The 18,319-nt window shown below is 44.1% G+C and overlaps 1 protein-coding gene across 7 annotated transcripts in view; it reads right to left on the reverse strand.

Moving 5' to 3' along the window:
- The window catches only part of EEFSEC (eukaryotic elongation factor, selenocysteine-tRNA specific), a 262,269-nt gene that overhangs the window by 41,000 nt on the left and 202,950 nt on the right, over positions 1-18,319 (reverse strand). The window lies entirely within an intron of this gene.

Genomic DNA, 18,319 nt, shown 5'->3' on the forward strand with positions numbered 1-18,319 from the left:
AAGCCTATGAGCATTGGCCCATGCTCTTGTTTGTAAAGGTAAGAGCTGAACACATTCCAGCACACAAGAAAACACATAAGAAAACGTCCAGGCCACAGGCCCTTATGTATTTGTTCTTGTCATTACATACAAAAGAAGTCAAAACCAATGGCTATAACTATGTCTTCAGATAACACAAATCAGGGGAAGAGAATTAGGAGCAAGGAGGAAATTCCTAATAATGTATTTGAGAAATCTTGCTTGAATGTAAAGGGCGGGGAGAGGGGCAGGGATGAAGGTATCTGATCTGAATCTTCATGTTCAAATTTAAATTTAAACCAAACTAATTATTTTGCATTCCTATAGAACCTGCTATTCACTCGACAGCCACCTTTTTATACTCCTCAAATCAATCTAAGAAAATGTAGCAAAATGTCTGCACTTCCATTTTATCTTTCTTCCCTGTGCTCTCTAGGCTGGTTGTTCCTCTGTCCTTATAAGCTGAAGGCAGAACCGATCAACTGTAGCCTCCTCTACTCCTAAAATCTATGGAGCAACTCTGACAGGAGTTGCTTATCCACTAGGACAAGGGGAAATTTGCTACCTACCGATCTAGCCCCATGTCTCTACTTTTCTATGAAAGAAATGTTAAAATGTCTAGGCTAGGAAAGCAGATAATGGTACAATCCCAATTGACAGAACTTTTGCCCTTAGCAGTCTCTTTATTCAACTGAATTATAATAATCCTATGCTTAAGTATGTTTATACAGAGCCAGTGGTTAGGAGAGGTGTCAAGGAAGTCAACGTATATTTGGGGTACTACAGACATACAGGATACCTCCAGCACTTCATGCAGTGCCATGGAGATGTACCCAAAGTGCAGACACCTGTACACTAACGGGTTGAGGCAAAAGGTTTGAGGGTTGAAGGAACTGCATATCACTTAAGTACATTCTGACAGGGAACAGAAGACACTTCAAACGCAAGAGTAAATCTGGTACTCGTTTGTTTGTTTGTTTGTTTATTAAATTTATTAATTGCCCATCTGGCTGGTCACCCAGCCACTCTGGGCGATGTACAATAACAGAAACAGTTTAAAACAATAAAATTCTACAGTAAAAATATCACATTTCTAAAAATATCCTAACCCACCCCAAATGCCTGCCTGAACAACCATGTTTTTAATGCATGGCGGAAGCTCATTAAAGAGGGGACATGGCAGAGTTCCCTAGGGAGGGAGTTCCACAGAGTGGGGGCCACCAGAGAGAAAGCCCTCTCCCTCACCAGTCTAGCTGTCCTGGCTACAGAGATGGGACAGAGAGAAGGCCATCCAAGGCTGATCTTGTTAAGCGGCCTGTCTGGTGTTGCTGGAGGTGCTCCTTAAGATAGGCTGGGCCGGAACCATATAAGGTTTTAAAGGTCAAAACCAACACCTTGAATTTGGCCCGGAAAACAGCTGGTAACCAGTGCAACTCTTTCAGCACTGGAGTGATGTGATCTCGCCATCAGCTGCCTTTAATCAGGTGAGCCGCCACGTTCTGTACCAGCTGCAGCTTCCGAACCGTCTTCAAGGGTAACCCCACATACAGCACATTACACTAGTCTAAACAAGAGGAGACCAGGGCATGTACTACCGATGGGAGCAGATGGTCGGGAAGGTAGGGGTGCAGCCGCCGTATCAGATGGAGTTGGTACAGCGCTGTCTGGCTCACAGCTGACATCTGAGCCTCCATGGACAGCTGGGAGTCTAAAATGACCTCCAGGCTGCGGACCTGGTCTTTCAAGGGTAGCCGTACCCCACTGAACACCAGGTCAACATCCCCCAACCTCCTCTTGTCTCCCACCAAAAGTACCTCGGTCTTGTCAGAGTTCAGCTTCAGCTTATTCCTCCCCATCCAGCCACTCACCGTCTCCAGACATTTGGACAGGGATTCTATGGCCAACCTTGGTGAAGATCTGAACGAGAGGTAGAGCTGTGTGTCATCCGCATATTGATGATGCCACACCCCAAACCTCCTGATGATAGCCCCCAGCGGCTTCACATAGATGTTAAATAGCATTGGGGGAAGGATGGAACCCTGTGGCATCCCACAAGTGAGCGGCCATGGGTCCGAAACCTCCTCTCCCAGTGCTACCCTCTAGTACCTGCCAGAGAGGAAGACTGGAACCACCGCAACACAGTGTCTCCAATGCCCAACCCCTCCAGGCGGTCCAGGACGATACCATGGTCAATGGTATCAAAAGCTGCTGAGAGGTCAAGGAGAACAAGTAAGCAGCATTCACCCCTATCCAGAGTCTTCCTCATATCATCCACCAAGGCAACCAAGGCCATTTCTGTCCCATGCCCAGGCCTGAAGCCCAACTGAAATGGATCTAGATAATCAGCTTCTTCCAAGTGTTACTTCAACTGCATCACCACCACCTGCTCAATCACCTTGCCCCAAAATGGCAGATTCGAGACTGGGCAAAAGTTGTTCAGAACTTGGGGATCCAAGGAGGGCTTTAAAAAAAAAAAAAAAGGTCTTATCACTGCCTCCTTGAGTGCTGATGGCATCACTCCCTCCTCAAGGGAGGCATGTACCACCACCCTGATCCCCTCACCCAGCCTCTCTTTGCAGCTCATAATGAGCCAAGATGGGCAAGGATTAAGTAAGCAGGTGGTCGGCCTTACAGATGAAAGCACCTTGTCCACTTCACCAGAAGGAAGAAGCTGGAACCGATCCCACAAAACCGGTTTGCCACAGACTGCCTCTTGCTCACTAACAGTATTCACAGCACACGGAATAACACTCCTAATCCGATCAATTTTATCTGCAAAGTGCCTTGCCAAGGCCTCACAGGAGGCCTTAGAATTCTCCAGTGGTTCCAGAGCAACTGGACCAACCAGGCTCCAAACCACTTGGAACAGCCTCCTGGGACAGCACTCTGCAGACGCGATAGAGGCAGTATAATATTCCTTTTTTGTTGCCTTCACCGCCACATGATAGGCTGAAGATACAACTCCAGCCCGTGTCTGATCGTCTTTGGAGTGAGACTTCTGCCACCAGCACTCTAGCCGTCTCACCTCCTGTTTCAGAGCGCATAACTGCAGATTGGACCATGGTGCATTCCGAGCCCTGTTCAAGGGGAGAGGGCATTTCAGAGCCACCTGATCTAATGCCCCAGTGATTGCGGCATTCCAGCCACCCACCAGGGTCTCAACCGAGTGGCCATTGGCGTGCTCCAGAGAATCCCCAAGCACATTCAGGAAACCATTCGGTTCCATAAGACGCCTGGGGCGGACCATTTTAATGGGTCCCCCACCCTTTCAGAGGGGTTGTGGAACCGAGAAGTCCAATGTCACCAGATAGTGATCTGACCATGACAAGGGGATGGAGGATATACCCCCGACTTCCAGATCACTCCCTGCTTCTCCAGAAACAAACACAAGGTCTAGCACATGACTGGCTACATGGGTGGGCCCAGCAGTAATAGGGTGCAGCTGCCAGGAAGCCATAGTCTCCATGAAGGCCCGAGGTGCCCCTGTGAGGACGGCCTCTGAATGTACGTTGAAGTCCCCCAACACCAATAAGTTAGGGGACTGCACAAGCACATCAGAGACCACCTCAAGCACCTCGGCCAGGGAGTCAGTCGTGCAGCGGGGTGGACGGCACATGAGCAGAATCCCCAGACTGCCCTTCGGGCCCAACCTCCAGTACCTGCACTCAGCAACCTTGGTCTCCCAGAAAGGGGTTATGGTGAAGACCAGGGACTCTCGGTAGATAACAGCCACTCCCCCTCCCCGATCCCCAGCCCTCGGCTGCTGTGCATACAAAAATCCAGCTGGACTCATGGCCGCAAGAATTGGAGCAGCGGCCTCAGCCAGCCAGGTCTCTGTAATACATGCCAGGTCTGTACCCTTATCTAGGATCATGTCATGGATGAGGGATGTTTTCTGGGTAACAGACCTGGCACTGCAGAGCAGCAAACGAAGGCCAGAAGATGGAGTCACACCTCCCTCAGCCATCCTTTGGCTCTGGACAGGCCCGGAACAGGGGACAGATATTACACATCTCTCCCTTGTTCCCCTTACCTGGCATGGCCTGCCCCTAGCACTCCGCCAATGCCTGCCGCCCAGCCTCGGTATGTTCTGGCCCCCAACACTCCCCCGCCACTGCCTCTGTCAGGTGGACACATGCCTCCTCGCTCCCGCCTATCAGGCAGGCTACCCACCCCTAAAAACACAACAGAATCCCCCCAAAAACCCTCCCCCACAACAATTAAAAATAAAAAATACTGCCAGGCGGTCCACACTGGTGGTGGTGGTGGTGGAGGCAGCAGCAGCAAGCAGCAGCAAGCAGCAGCAGGCATGCCCTCTTCCCCACGTGGTGGTGGCTTCTCCTGCAGATCCTGGCTCTCCCAGGCCACCTCAGCCAACCAGCTTATATAGCCCCTCCAGGAAGGGGCAGATGGAAGCAGTCAGCACAGCTGGCTCAGTACCTGGGCGCCTGGTCTTGCAGGGACTGGTGGTCTGCCAGGCAGAAGTCCACAGTGAAGCACTGGTGTTGGTGGTGGCAGCAGTCATAGCAGCAAGCAGGTGCAGCAGCAAGAAGGCACAGCAGCAGCAGGCACACCCTCTTTCCCAGGTGATGGTGGCTTCTCCTGCAGATCCTGGCTCTCATTCTACTCTGATTGACACTATAGACCATTTAAGCCAAGGCTCTATAAACCATTTAAGCCAAAGTGCTTAGATTTAAGATTTACAGTGCGACATCTGCCTACAATCCTAGCATGGTATGTTTGCAATCAATTTGCAGTAGCACAGGGATCAGCATGTTTGCTCCAAAGCATTTATATCTGGAAACCAACGTAGCACTGAGCTGCTAACAACTTTGATTTCAATAGAATGAAAATCAGCTGACATCCAAGAAGCATGACACGACTCAGTAATGGACCTGGTGTTGCTATAAGGTTACTATACTGTGGCAATCTCAAACTAATGGGGACTGTGTGCGACTCAAGCAACCAAAAGGATGGAGCAAGTTGTATGGATCTTTCCAACTGGGATCCTGATAGGATGGTGGCCATCATTACATAAGATATAGTGATGGCCACTAGCTTGGATAGCTTTAAAAGGGGGTTAGACAAATTCCCGGAGGAAAAGGCTATCAGTGGATACTAGGCTTGAGGGCTATGTGATACCTCCAGTACCTGAGGTGCTATGCCTATGTACACCATTTGTTGGGGAACATGGGCAGGATGGTGCTGTTGCACTCATGTCCTGCTTCTGGGTTCCTGGTTGACAGCTGGTTGGCTACTGTGTGAACAGAATGCTGGACTAGATGGACCCTTGGTCTGATCCAGCATGGCTCTTCTTATGTTCTTATGGGGTGGGGAAAACCCAAATCTTGCCACACCAAGATGGTTGGAAGGTTCACACAGACTCATCAAACGTACAGCAGGGAAAGGATCACCCTTGATTTTTTTCCCTTGGGTCAGTTCTGACTGTGCAAAAGCACAGTATGAATGCATTGCCCCAAGCACTACTGGGACACAAGCCTCACGGAAATGAACAGAGACTGTATGGCAACAATATTTAGTGGACCAAACCTAATAATTTAGGAGACTGGGTCAGGATATAGGAAGCCGCCATATACCATCAGGCCACTGGTCCATCTAGGTCAGTATTGTCTATTCTGATTGGCAGTGGCTCTCCAGGGCTTCAGACAGGAATCTTTCCCAGCCTTGCCTGGAGATGCCAGAGACTGAATTCGGGAATGTCTACATGCAAGCCATCTGCTTTATAGCTCTTCCTTAAGATATGTGCATATTGCAGCAGTCAGCCAGAAGGGCTTGTTTAGGGTCAATTTAGGACAGGGCACATATCTGTCCTAAACAAATGAAGTAACAAATGAAGTATCTTCTATCCTTTCCCTAATCGCATGCTGTCTAATGGGTTGCCAATTACTTACACCTGGCATATTACAATACTAGGAATGTTACACATTTCTATGAAAACAGGTTCTGCATTTAGGAAATTAAGCAAAAATAATAAGGGACAGCTTTATGGATAGGAATGTTATATACTTCTTGCCTTTCTTACAACATTTGTTCAGCATACCAAACTTGTTGGTGAGAAAGTATACTTTTAGTTAATTTCATCAGTGAAAAAAACTCTTCTAATCATGGAACCTTAAGATCAGCTTGCTGACTTCTAATGAAAGTGAGTGTGCTCAGCCATTTTAAATTAGAATAGACAGGCTACCCTATTCTCACCTTCTACTGAGGCCTATTTTAATATTTCAAATATACACTACCAAAATTTGTATACTCTTTAACAGTAGTTAATCTTCAATTAAAATACCTAGAGCAGAAACTAAGATAACTGGTTTAAAAGGTAAAAGCTTATTGACAAGGAAAAAAGTATTCTTCATATTGCCTTCTTTAATTCTGCATATTAAAAATGTCATTTTTATGACTTAAAAAAAATCTTCAGGAATAATGAAGGCTAACAAAAGAGTGAGGAGCAGTAATTTAAAAAGCTCCATATGTAGCATCCTGATTACTGTATCAGTCCCATTTCCATAACGGAGGGAGAAGTCATTGAACTGCCACTCGTCCTTTCCAGTGACAAGAAAAGGGCAAAAAGGACGGTGTGTTCCAGTGTCATCCCTCCAGCTCTAGAAGTAGTAGCTATTGTTGCTACTGTGTGGGTGTGGGTGTCTGGAACTTTCCTGAAATACAGTAAGCCCCAGCACTGGTGGTCCCCCTGCACATGAACTTAATTTGGAAGCAGCTGGGTTCAAAAGTTTATCCTCACTTTTTGACCTGAACGGTTTAGGATGTGGGTGTGCACTTGGAAGTATACAACATGCCACACAAGCTGAGGAAATGCACTCCCCAAATGGAAAGTCTGTGTGCAAGGGAAGCATATAGGATATTCTTTGTTTACAAGAGTTATAATATGCATATGTGGCCCAAGATACATCTGATACACACTAGAGAATGTGGCTGGCAAGTACGCACATTCAGCCAGTTAAGAAATGAAAAGCTGTGTTATTACATTCAGCAACAGGCTAGAATTTGTATTCATTTATGCACATCACCAAAAAAAAGTCAAAGGGCAGCCAAAGGAATAATTTGTATTTGTCTGAAGTATTATCTCTAGCAACAGTACTTTTGATCTTTAAGAGGCCTATGTCCCCTGACGTTAGCAAAATCTGAACTTTTTTCTTGATTCTGTCTGTTCAAGAGTAACTGTATTCAGGTGATCAAGCAGATATTCTTTCTTCTCATAACTGACTGAGCATAACTAGCAACTGAAGATGCTATCACTTTTGAGTAAATATATCACACCCTCACAGCTCATTACATAAGAATCATACATATATACTCCCAATATGGATATAAAAGCAATGGATTTGACAATAGCATTACTACCCACATGTCTACATTTCTTAGAAGGCTCTGCAGATATAAATATTACTGATGAGGAATACCATATGAACTATTATTATACCACTACCACCATGCCTTTATCGTGTATCAACAGTGGGCTAGGCACTGTGTAGAACTTCAGTGTGATACAGCTCTAGCCCAGAGTGTCTACGCCTATTGCTGTTTGGCCAACTATCTGAAGACTGTACACTCTAAAATCTTCAAATAGTTGGCCAAAACAGGCATAGCTGAGAGGGCCAGGTAGAAAGGCTAGATGCACCTAGAAGGGTTCAGGAAAGCTTTCCTGGATAATTGTCACTTGAGAAGGGACCTAAAGGAGGATAGATCAAGGGTTTTCAAATTTTGCTGAAGTTAAGCAAGCATCTACAAGAATGTCAAAAGAATGCCTTCAGGTCTTTGCATTTACCATCAAGGAGGTAGTGGACACCACACTTTAACAAAAAAAGAAGTGTCTACAGCAGCCTTCCCCACACTGGCGCCCTCCAGATGTTTTGGACTTCAATTCCCATCTGCTCCAGCCACCATGGCCAATAGTCAGGAATGCATTGCAGTTCAAAACATCTGGAGAGCACCACGTTGGGGAAGGCTGGGTACAGCCTTAGAAATGCTTGAGTACACACAGGTGCTTTTCTCCCACAAAAAGGGAGTATTTTTAATGTGTACTGTGTAAACACCCCCCCCCCCGATCTGCATGGAGCAAGGTCTTGTGAAGTATTTCATCACTTATTTGACTCCCTCTGCTATCATACAATAGTTCCTTCACTTAATTTTATATGGATCTTATAAAAAGGTGATCGTAGACGGGGGAAATTACATAGATATAGGAGAAAATGATTGTGTAAATACAGCCAGAGTTATCACTAATCTACCTATGGAAAAGCATTTCTTATCTTAGTTTAATATATTAATCATGCCATACAAAATCAGAAGCCCAGAAATTCAAATTTGGACAATCCAGATCTCTTCATTCCAATACTACAGAGAAATCATGCAACTTTGAGAAGAGACAACAATTTATATAGAAGAAATCACGGCCTTGTATTTGGAAGTATTACAAACTTTATATACCACTGAACTAAGGATGCAATCCTATAGGGATAGTCGGCCACCTCCAAACTTGGAGGCAGCTGACTATCCAATGCAGGGTGGGCGGAGCATGGAGGGGATCTTCTTCTCTGTGCTCCAGCCACCCTGCATTTGCAGCTAGATGGCAAATTTTGGCTGTCTAGCCAGGGTGCCTCGGAGTGGGGCGGGGGGGAGCCAGATGGCGCCTAGGAATCATCATAATGGGGCTTCCACAGTCCCCTCCCCACCCCCAGGAACATCCCCTTTTCAGCCGCTCTGCACTGCTCTTCTGAGCATGGAGCTGGGGATGAACTGTCCTGCCTTCAAGGTGGCAGGGGAGCAAGCAGAGAGTCAGGTTTCTGGGAGCCGACCTCGGAGCGCTGACTCTGAGCTCGGTTCCCAGAAACTGAAAAATCCTATGGCTGTCTAGACGCTGTCTAGCAGCCATAGGATTGCACGCTATGCTATTTACTTATGGTGCAACACAAGCATGAAAGAATATTACAGTAAAAATAAAATAAATAAGGGCTACCTAAAAATGGTAAAATGGAGTTAAAGGATCACCTCTTCCTAGATATATCTATCTGGACATTGAGAGCTTTTGGGGAGACCCTTCTCTGGGTGCCCCTGCTAGGGGAGGCATAATGGGTGACTACTAATGAAAGAGCCTTTTCAGTTGTGGCACCCCAGTTAATTTTATTTTAGCATTATCATTTTATTCTTTGAGTTTGAGGCTATGTTATTTTTTCCATGTCATTGTTAATCACGTTTCAACTTATTTTTATGTTGTGCCACCTTGAGAACTTTTTGTTATAGGGCAGCCTATAAATGTGGTAAATAAATAAAATTAAAAAATAAACCAAAGGCTTGCTGTTGCCAATTTTAATAAACCAACAAATTAAATAAACATGTTATTTCTTTGTTAGGGTTGAAACACTGAAGTTATATACCCAGCAAAGTGATATTTTAATGTTTAAAATATAACATTAAAGAGAACATTACTTTGGATACAGAATACAAACCAAATAAAATAAATAGATGTTAGACAGAGAAAATGGTACAGAAAGGGAAGTTGTTTAACAAAACAGCCCATACATCAGCAACTGAAGAAATGAGAATTAACACACTAACTGGTGCCCCAGGGAGAGCATTCAACACAAAGATACTACAGAAGGCAAGTCTATGAAGACCAGACTACTTGACTGATACCAGAGAAGTCTCGTTCTTCAAAAGTCCCAGCCACACAGAAGGAAGTTACTGATCACAATGATTGTGTGTATTGTAGCTAGGTGCAAGAAGTTTCTAAAGGAAACATTTTACTTGTGCTTATACTACAAATGCATTCTTAAAGTTATAGCTGTTTTTTTAACAGCAGAAAATATTTTTGCCATCTGCAAACTGAAAAATCACTATGTATGAAATGAAGGAATCAAGTGCTAGGATATGGCTCTTCTTCAAGAGAACTAGGGGTTGTATCCAATGTTACTCGAACTGAAGTCTCATTCTTTTCCATTGGTCTACACTAAGTAGGGCTAACATTGGATACAACTCTATGCTGGCAGCACTCCAAGTGACTGAATTCAGGTGGCGATCTGGATGACCCTATCCCCAAAGTAGTCAACTCTGCAAATTTAGAGCTTTTTCTGGGAAGGAGCAGTAATATTCGTCTCCAAAGCATCAAAACTATCAGTTCTAGCTGTGATATGGACAAATATCAAGAAACGATTCTTGAAAAATGTTTTTGGGCACTCACATTCCATGTTTCAGTAGAAATCCTAACTCAGTTATTTTTTTAGAATTCAAGGGACAATATAATATACTGGACCAATATATTGGCCATGAACTCACCAATTGCCTGTGGGCAAGTTCCTATCTCCCAGCATCAGTTGCCCATCCATAAAAATGGGCACAGCTGTGATTTGCCACATAGAATAACCTGGGCTACAGAGGCATCCCATGCTTGACGGGGATCCTGCTGGAGTAAGCCTATTCTCCTATGCTGCTTCAGATAGTAAAGGGTTACTGTCTCTCAGGTTATGTTGATGTAATTGGCCCTCCAAGGCTGAAATGGCTTCAGGATGCCACATAGGTAGATATCCACTACTTCTGTCTATGCACTGATTTTACATTAACAGCACACTGGATGAAATATTACCATTTTCCAATGAAGCAGCAGAAACCCAAGCTGTTGAACAGGTATGGCATCATGGTCCAGCCCACATCACCAGCATTAGTCTATTGGTCATGATGCTCTACTGGTACACTAAAAGATGTGCCTGATCCCAGCATATTTTTCTTTCCTGTATAATAAAAACAATCTATAGGCCATACTCCACGGAGCCTTTTTACTCTGAGGATGCATCCTGCTTTCATTGTGGAAAACAATCCAATTATGTTCAAAGGGTAGAATGTTTCCCTGTGATGCTTTTTGTTGCTGCTACTGTTAAAATGGATTATGTCCCTGCTGATATTGTCAAATCCAGAAAGTAAGCAACGTTTTAAAGGAACATTTTGTTCATTTTCTTGGCGGGGGATTTGAAAGTCTAATGTTACATCAAATATGCTTTTGTTAAGTGCTGTCAAACATGAACATAGCTTAAGGTCATAACAAACTTTCAAGTCGAACCACAGGCAGCCTGTGCAGCCCCTACCCTCTTCATGAGGCCTCTATGCCTGTTACAGAAGGCCAATTATGTTAGAACAAGATGTGAAGAACATTCTCTTCCCTAGAGCCATACTTGTTCATTGATTTGCTTCTGTTTGTGCTTCCAAAGTACAAATTCTTTTCTATAGTTCCTATATTCCCACCACAAAATGGCGCTTGATTAGCATCGCCCCCACCCACAAAACCTTATCACTATATTATATGATTTGTAATTACCTTCTGAAGAATTAGTCTTTGAGCAAGGCCAAATTTCAGGTACAAGTCAAAAGAAAGTTTAGTTCAAAGATCAACTGTTCAAGGAGGTCTGCAATTTGTAGAAATGTCTCTCTTTTGCAGAGATCTACATATTCCAACATTACTTAATATACAGCTTAAACGTGCATGGCCATTTGATAATTCTAGCTGTTTAATATCACCTTGGAAAACAAAATCCTAGTTGCAGGCATTGGCTTTTACTTAGATCCTAATACGAATGCATGCCCCTTGACTATTTTGGGGATTTGGACAAGTGAGTCTACCTCTCAGTACTTCCATTTATCTATTAACAAATTAAGATTTATTGCCCTCTCGCAAATTTGTAATAACTCGAATGATGCCATAAACACATTTAATGAAGTAAAATTTGCATTCGTGTAATTTTGTGTATATAACATTGAGCTATTACTTGATATTTGGTCCCTAATTGTTACAACTGTTGCTGACCAGGTTTCCGTCAACAATTCCAAATTTTAAATTACTAACATGAAACATAAGGTTAAAAACTTTGTATCAAATGGATGGGTGCATGCACCCAATGAGCAAAATCTGATGTAAATTCAAATAAACACATCCTGGAAGGGAAAACAATTTGTGTGCATAAATCTTAAACACAATTTTGACTAGGTGGGGAAGAGTGACAAGTGGAGAGAAAAACCCTTTAAAACTGACAGACGTTTGATGCTACATCATCATAGTTAAGCCCCAATAAACTGAGTTTCCATTGCTTTTCTTTTGTAATTCCAGCCACCACTTCAGCAGTGACAAGACCTTTGCCTAGGTTTCCTGCACATTAAAACAAGAAAATCCAACAGTGGTGTTAACCAAGACATTTGTTACTATTTCTTAAAGAGCACAGCTCTATGAAAGCAAGGAACTTCACAAAGTGCTAGAGATCCAATTTGGTGCTAAGGTTCTTAGAGCACTAAGTTTGGATTTAGGTTCAAATCTCAGCTCAGCTAGTAAGAATATTGAGTGACCTTGGACCAACTAATCTCGGAAGCTAAGCAGGGTCAGCCCTGGTTAGTACTTGGATGGGACACCGCCTGGGAATCAGGCTTCCTGCACTGAGCAGGGGGTTGTACTTGATGGTCTTGTAGGCCCCTTCCAACCCTATGATTCTACAGTATGGTTAACTACCTCTCAGCCTAACATGCATCACAGGGTTGTTGGAAGCTAAAATGCTACTATGAGCTCCTTGGGGGAAGCACAGGATACAAATGCAAACAAACAAACAAAACGGACTGAGCAAAAACAGTCTCCTGAAATTCTCCACCCATTTTGTGGGCAGCAAAATGGTGGGGGCAGGGGGCATTTTCAGGCTTATTGCTTCCTTTAGCAGCATTAAAATATACAGTGGGTTGGGATCCAGAGTCGCACTCAATATTCTCCACATTCATGGGCAGTAAAATTGGGGGTGGGGGTAGAGGTTTTTGCCAAATATTCTTGGGGGGTGCTAAAATTCTCCAACAGTTCGGGTGGAGCCCAAAAAAGAAAATTCTGTGAACATTATTTTAAGCACTAAAGTAAACAGAGAAAATGCAAAGAAGCCCTAAGTTATAAATAAATACCTAAAAAAACAACAGCACAATTTCCCAAGTGATATGCTTCTTAGGAAATTTGACATAGAATCACAGAATCATAGAATAGTAGGGCTGGAAGGGGCCTGTAAGACATCAAGTCCAACCCCCTGCTCAATGAAGAAATCTAAGTCAGAGCATCCCTGACAGATGGCTGTCCTGCTTCATCTTGAATGCCTCCACTGTGCGAGAGCCCACTACCTCCCGAGGTAATTGATTCCACTGTTGTATTGCTCTAACAGTCGGGACGTTTTTCCTGATGTTTAGCTGGAATCTGGCTTCCTATAACTTGAGCCCATTATTCTGCGTCCTGTGCTCTGGGATGATCGAGAAGAGATCCTGGCCTTCCTCTCTCTGACTACCTTTCAAGGACTTGAAGAGCACTATCATATCTCCCCTCAGTCTTCTCTTCTCAAGGCTAAACATACCCAGTTCTTTCAGTCTCTCCTCATAGGGCTTTGTTTCCAGTCCCCTGATCATCTTTGTTGCCCTCCTCTGAACCTTCTCCAATTTGTCTTCATCCTTCTTAAAGTGTGGTGCCCAGAACTGGACACAGTACTCCAGATGAGGCCTAACCAGTGCTGAGTAGAGGGGAACTAGTACTTCACGAGATTTGGAAGCGATGCTTCTATTAATGCAGCCCAAAATAGCATTTGCCTTTTTTGCAGCCACATCACCTTGTTGGCTCATATTCAGCTTGTGATCGACAACAATTCCAAGATCCTTCTCACTTGTAGTACTGTTGAGCTGAGTATTGCCCATCTTGTAACTGTGCATTTGGTTTCTTTTTCCTAGGTGCAGAACTTGGAATACATACATAAACAAACGGGGCTTTAATTTATGAGGTGATGAGGGTGAATGCTCAGGAATATTATTTCCTACCAGAGAATGTGAGATTTGTAAGTTCCTGTGCCTTCTGAGCTCCTGAACATGCTCTGTAGTATATCCGGTTAAGGAGAGGCCAAGAAGCCCTTTCTTACCTCTAGAACACCCTCCCAACTGAATGCCTCCTCTCCTTTCTTAAACATAAGGGGGGGGGGGGTTGCTTGAGAAGGAGGTGGAGGGGACTGGCAGGGAAAGGGACATGCCTCACCCATTTTTAAAGGTTTCCTTGGAATATTTTGAGAAGATCAGAGAGCTGGGTTTTTTTTGTTTTTAGCATTTTGCAGGAAAGCTTGAAAAAAAACCAATAGGTTAAAAATACAGTATTATTTTTTGCCCCTTCATGGATCACTGCCTTGTTGTGGCGAAGGGGCTTGCGTAACTCAGTGAAGCCATAAGCTATGCCGTGCAGGGCCACCCAAGACGGACAGATCATAGCAGAGAGTTCTGACAAAATGTGGTCCACTGCAGAAGGAAATGGCAACCCACTCCAGTATTCTTGCCAAGAAAACCCCATGGAACGTATCACAAGGCTAAAAGAGATGACGCCGGAAGATGAGCCCATCAGGTCGGAAGGTGTCCAATATACTACTGGGGAAGAGCAGAGGGTATTTCCAAGTAGTGCCAGAAAGAGTGAAGCGGCTGGGCCAAACCCGAAAGGACACTCAGCTGTGGATGTGTCTGGTGGTGAAAAGAAAATCCGATGCTGTAAAGAACAACATTGTTTAGGAACCTGGAATGTTAGATCAATGAATCAAGGTAAGCTGGAGGTGGTCAAACATGAGATGGCAAGATTGAACATCGACATCTTGGGAATCAGCGAACTAAAATGGACAGGCATGGGCGAATTTAATTCAGGTGACCATCATATCTACTACTGTGGGCAAGAATCCCTTAGAAGAAATGGAGTAGCACTCATAGTCAACAAAAGGGTGGGAAAAGTAGTACTGGGGTACAATCTTAAAAATAATAGAATGATCTCAGTACGAATCCAAGGCAAACCATTCAACATCACAGTAATTCAAGTCTATGCCCCAACCACTGAGGCCAAAGAAGCTGAGGTTGATCGGTTCTATGAAGACCTACAACACCTTCTAGAACTAACACCAAAAAAAGATGTCCTCTTCATCATAGGGGATTGGAATGCTAAAGTAGGAAGTCAAGAAATCACCGGGATAACAGGCAGGCATGGCCTTGGTGTACAAAATGAAGCAGGACAAAGGCTAATACAGTTTTGCCAAGAGAACACGCTGATCATAGCAAACACTCTTTTCCAACAGCACAAGAGGCGACTCTACACATGGACATCACCAGATGGTCAATATCGAAATCAGATTGATTATGTCCTTTGCAGCCAAAGATGGAGAAGCTCTATACAGTCAGTCAAAACAAGACCTGGAGCTGACTGTGGCTCAGATCATGAGCTCCTTCATGCAAAATTTCAGCTGAAATTGAAGAACATAGGGAAAACCACTAAACCATTCAGGTATGACCTAAATCATATCTCTTATGAATATACAGTGGAGGTGAGGAATAGAATTAAGGGATTAGACTTGATAGACAGAGTGCCTGAGGAACTATGGACGGAGGTCCGTAACATTGTTCAGGAGGCAGCAACGAAATCCATCCCAAAGAAAAAGAAATGCAAGAAAGCCAAGTGGCTCTCTGATGAGGCTTTACAAGTAGCTGAGGAAAGAAGGGAAGCGAAAAGCAAGGGAGAAAGGGGAAGATATAGCCAACTGAATGCAGAGTTCCAGAGAATAGCAAGGAGAGACAAGAAGGCCTTCTTAAATGAACAATGCAAAGACATCAAGGAAAACAACAGAATGGGAAAGACTAGAGATCTCTTCAAGAAAATCGGAGATCTCAAAGGAACGTTTTGTGCAAAGACGGGCATGATAAAGGACAATGAAGGCAGGGACCTAACAGAAGCAGATGAGATTAAGAAGAGGTGGAAAGAATACACAGAAGAACTATACAGGAAAGATCTGAATGTCCCTGATAGCCATGATAGTGCGGTCACTGAACTTGAGCCGGACATCCTCGAGAGTGAAGTCAAGTGGGCCTTAGGAAGCATTACTAACAACAAAGCTAGAGGAGATGACAGTATTCCAGCTGAGCCATTTAAAATCCTAAAAGATGATGCTGTTAAAGTGCTGCACGCAATATGCCAACAAATTTGGAACACTCAACAGTGGCCACAAGACTGGAAAAGGTCAGTTTACATTCCAATTCCAAAGAAGGGCAATGCCAAAGAATGTTCAAACTTCCGCACAATTGCACTCATTTCACATGCCAGCAAGGTGATGCTCAAAATCCTACAAGCTAGGCTTCAGCAGTATGCGAACCGAGAACTACCGGAAGTACAAGCTGGGTTTCGAAGAGGCAGAGGAACTAGAGATCAAATTGCCAACATTCGCTGCATCATGGAGAAAGCAAGAGAATTCCAGAAAAACGTCTATTTCTGCTTCACTGACTACGCTAAAGCCTTTGATTGTGTGGATCACAACAAACTGTGGCAAATTCTTAAAGTGATGGGAGTACCAGACCACCTTACCTGTCTCCTGAGAAACCTGTACGAGGGTCAAGAAGCAACAGTAAGAACCAGACATGGAACAATGGAGTGGTTCAAAATTGGGAAAGGAGTACGACAAGGCTGCATATTGTCACCCTGCTTATTTAACTTGTATATTACATCATGAGAAATGCCGGGTTGGATGAATCAGAGGTCGGAATTAAGATTGCTGGGAGAATTATCAACAACTTCCGAGATGCAGACGATACCACCCTAATGGCGGAAAGCGAAGAGGATCTAAAGAGCCTCTTGTTGAGGGTGAAAGTGGAGAGTGCAAAAGCTGGTTTGAAACTCAACATTAAAAAAACTAAGATCATGGCATCTGACCCCATCACTTCCTGGCATCTAGAAGGGGAAGAAATGGAAGCTGTGACAGATTTTACTTTCTTGGGCTCCAAGATCACCGCAGACGGTGACTGTAGCCATGAAATTAAAAGACGCTTGCTCCTTGGGAGGAAAGCTATGGCAAACCGAGACAGCATAGTAAGAAGCAGAGACATCACCTTGCCGACAAAGGTCCATCTAATCAAAGCTATAGTTTTCCCAGTAGTAATGTATGGCTGTGAGAGCTGGACTATAAGGAAGGCTGAGCGCCAAAGAATTGATGCTTTCGAACTGTGGTGCTGGAGAAGCCCCTGGACTGCAAGGAGGTCAAATCAGTCCATCATAAAGGAAATCAACCCTGAGTGCTCATTGGAAGGACAGATGCTGAAGCTCCAATATTTTGGCCACCTAATGCGAAGAGAAAACTCTCTGGAAAAGACCCTGATGCTGGGAAAGACTGAAGGCAAAAGAAGGGGACGACAGTGGATGAGATGGCTAGATAGCATCACCGATGCAATGAATATGAACTTGAGCACACTCCGGGAGAGAGCGCAGGACAGGAAGGCCTGGCGTGCTATGGTCCACGGGGTCACGAAGAGTCGTACACGACTGAACGACTGAACAACAACAATTATTTTTTGTCATTAGCAATGTTCTATGAAAATGACTTTTCAAGGGGACAAAAGCAAAATCTGCAGTAGACTAATAAAGAACTAATTTATGCAAAAGGTATGAGTCACAGAAATGAATTGGAAGTGCTTGATTGGTACCTGGTGTCAGTGATGGACTAGATGAGGTCCAATAAGCAGACACTGAGTCCTGAGAAGCCAAAAGTGCTGGTGGGTGGTTTGTCTGCCCAGAGAACTGGTGTTCAACCCCTTCTGGATGGGGTTGCATGATCAAGTTCATCGTTTGGAGGTGCTCAGAGCTCTGTCGCTGAACTCCCAAGTGATATACCTGACTCAGAGCACCTTTCACCAGCTTAGGCTAGTGAGCCAACTATTTAGATATTTATTTATTACATTTTTATACTGCCCAAAAGCTGAAGCTCTCTGGGTGGTTCACAATTAAAACCATAAAATAAAGACAATAAGGTACAATATAAAAAATTAAAAGTTTAAAACTACAGCATAAAAAAAAAACTATGGTTCCTTCTGGACAGAGATAGCCTAGCCTCAGTTATCCATGCCTTAATAACCTCCAGATTAGACTACTGCAATCCATAACTTGTGGAGCTGCCTTTGAAGACTTCTCAGAAAAAGAAGCTGGTTCAGAATGCAGCTGCTAGATTTCCAAATGGGAGCAGTCTTAAGGAAAATATCATGCCAATTCTGAAACAGCTACACTGGCTTCCAGTCCATTTCCAGACACAATTCAAAGGGCTTTAACCCCTACTACACACTTTAGGACCTGAGTACCTAAAAAAATAACCTTTTCCCACGTGTACTTGCCTGTGCACTGAGATCAGCTTGAGATGTCCTTCTCTGGGTGCCCCTGCCTTCTGAAGTGAGACTCGTCTCAACATGGCATTGGGCCTTCTTGGATCTGGCATCCCAT

Source organism: Heloderma suspectum, chromosome 2 (genome assembly GCF_057233095.1).
Source record: "Heloderma suspectum isolate Gila_16-S chromosome 2, 16-S_ref, whole genome shotgun sequence".
NCBI lineage: Eukaryota > Metazoa > Chordata > Lepidosauria > Squamata > Helodermatidae > Heloderma > Heloderma suspectum.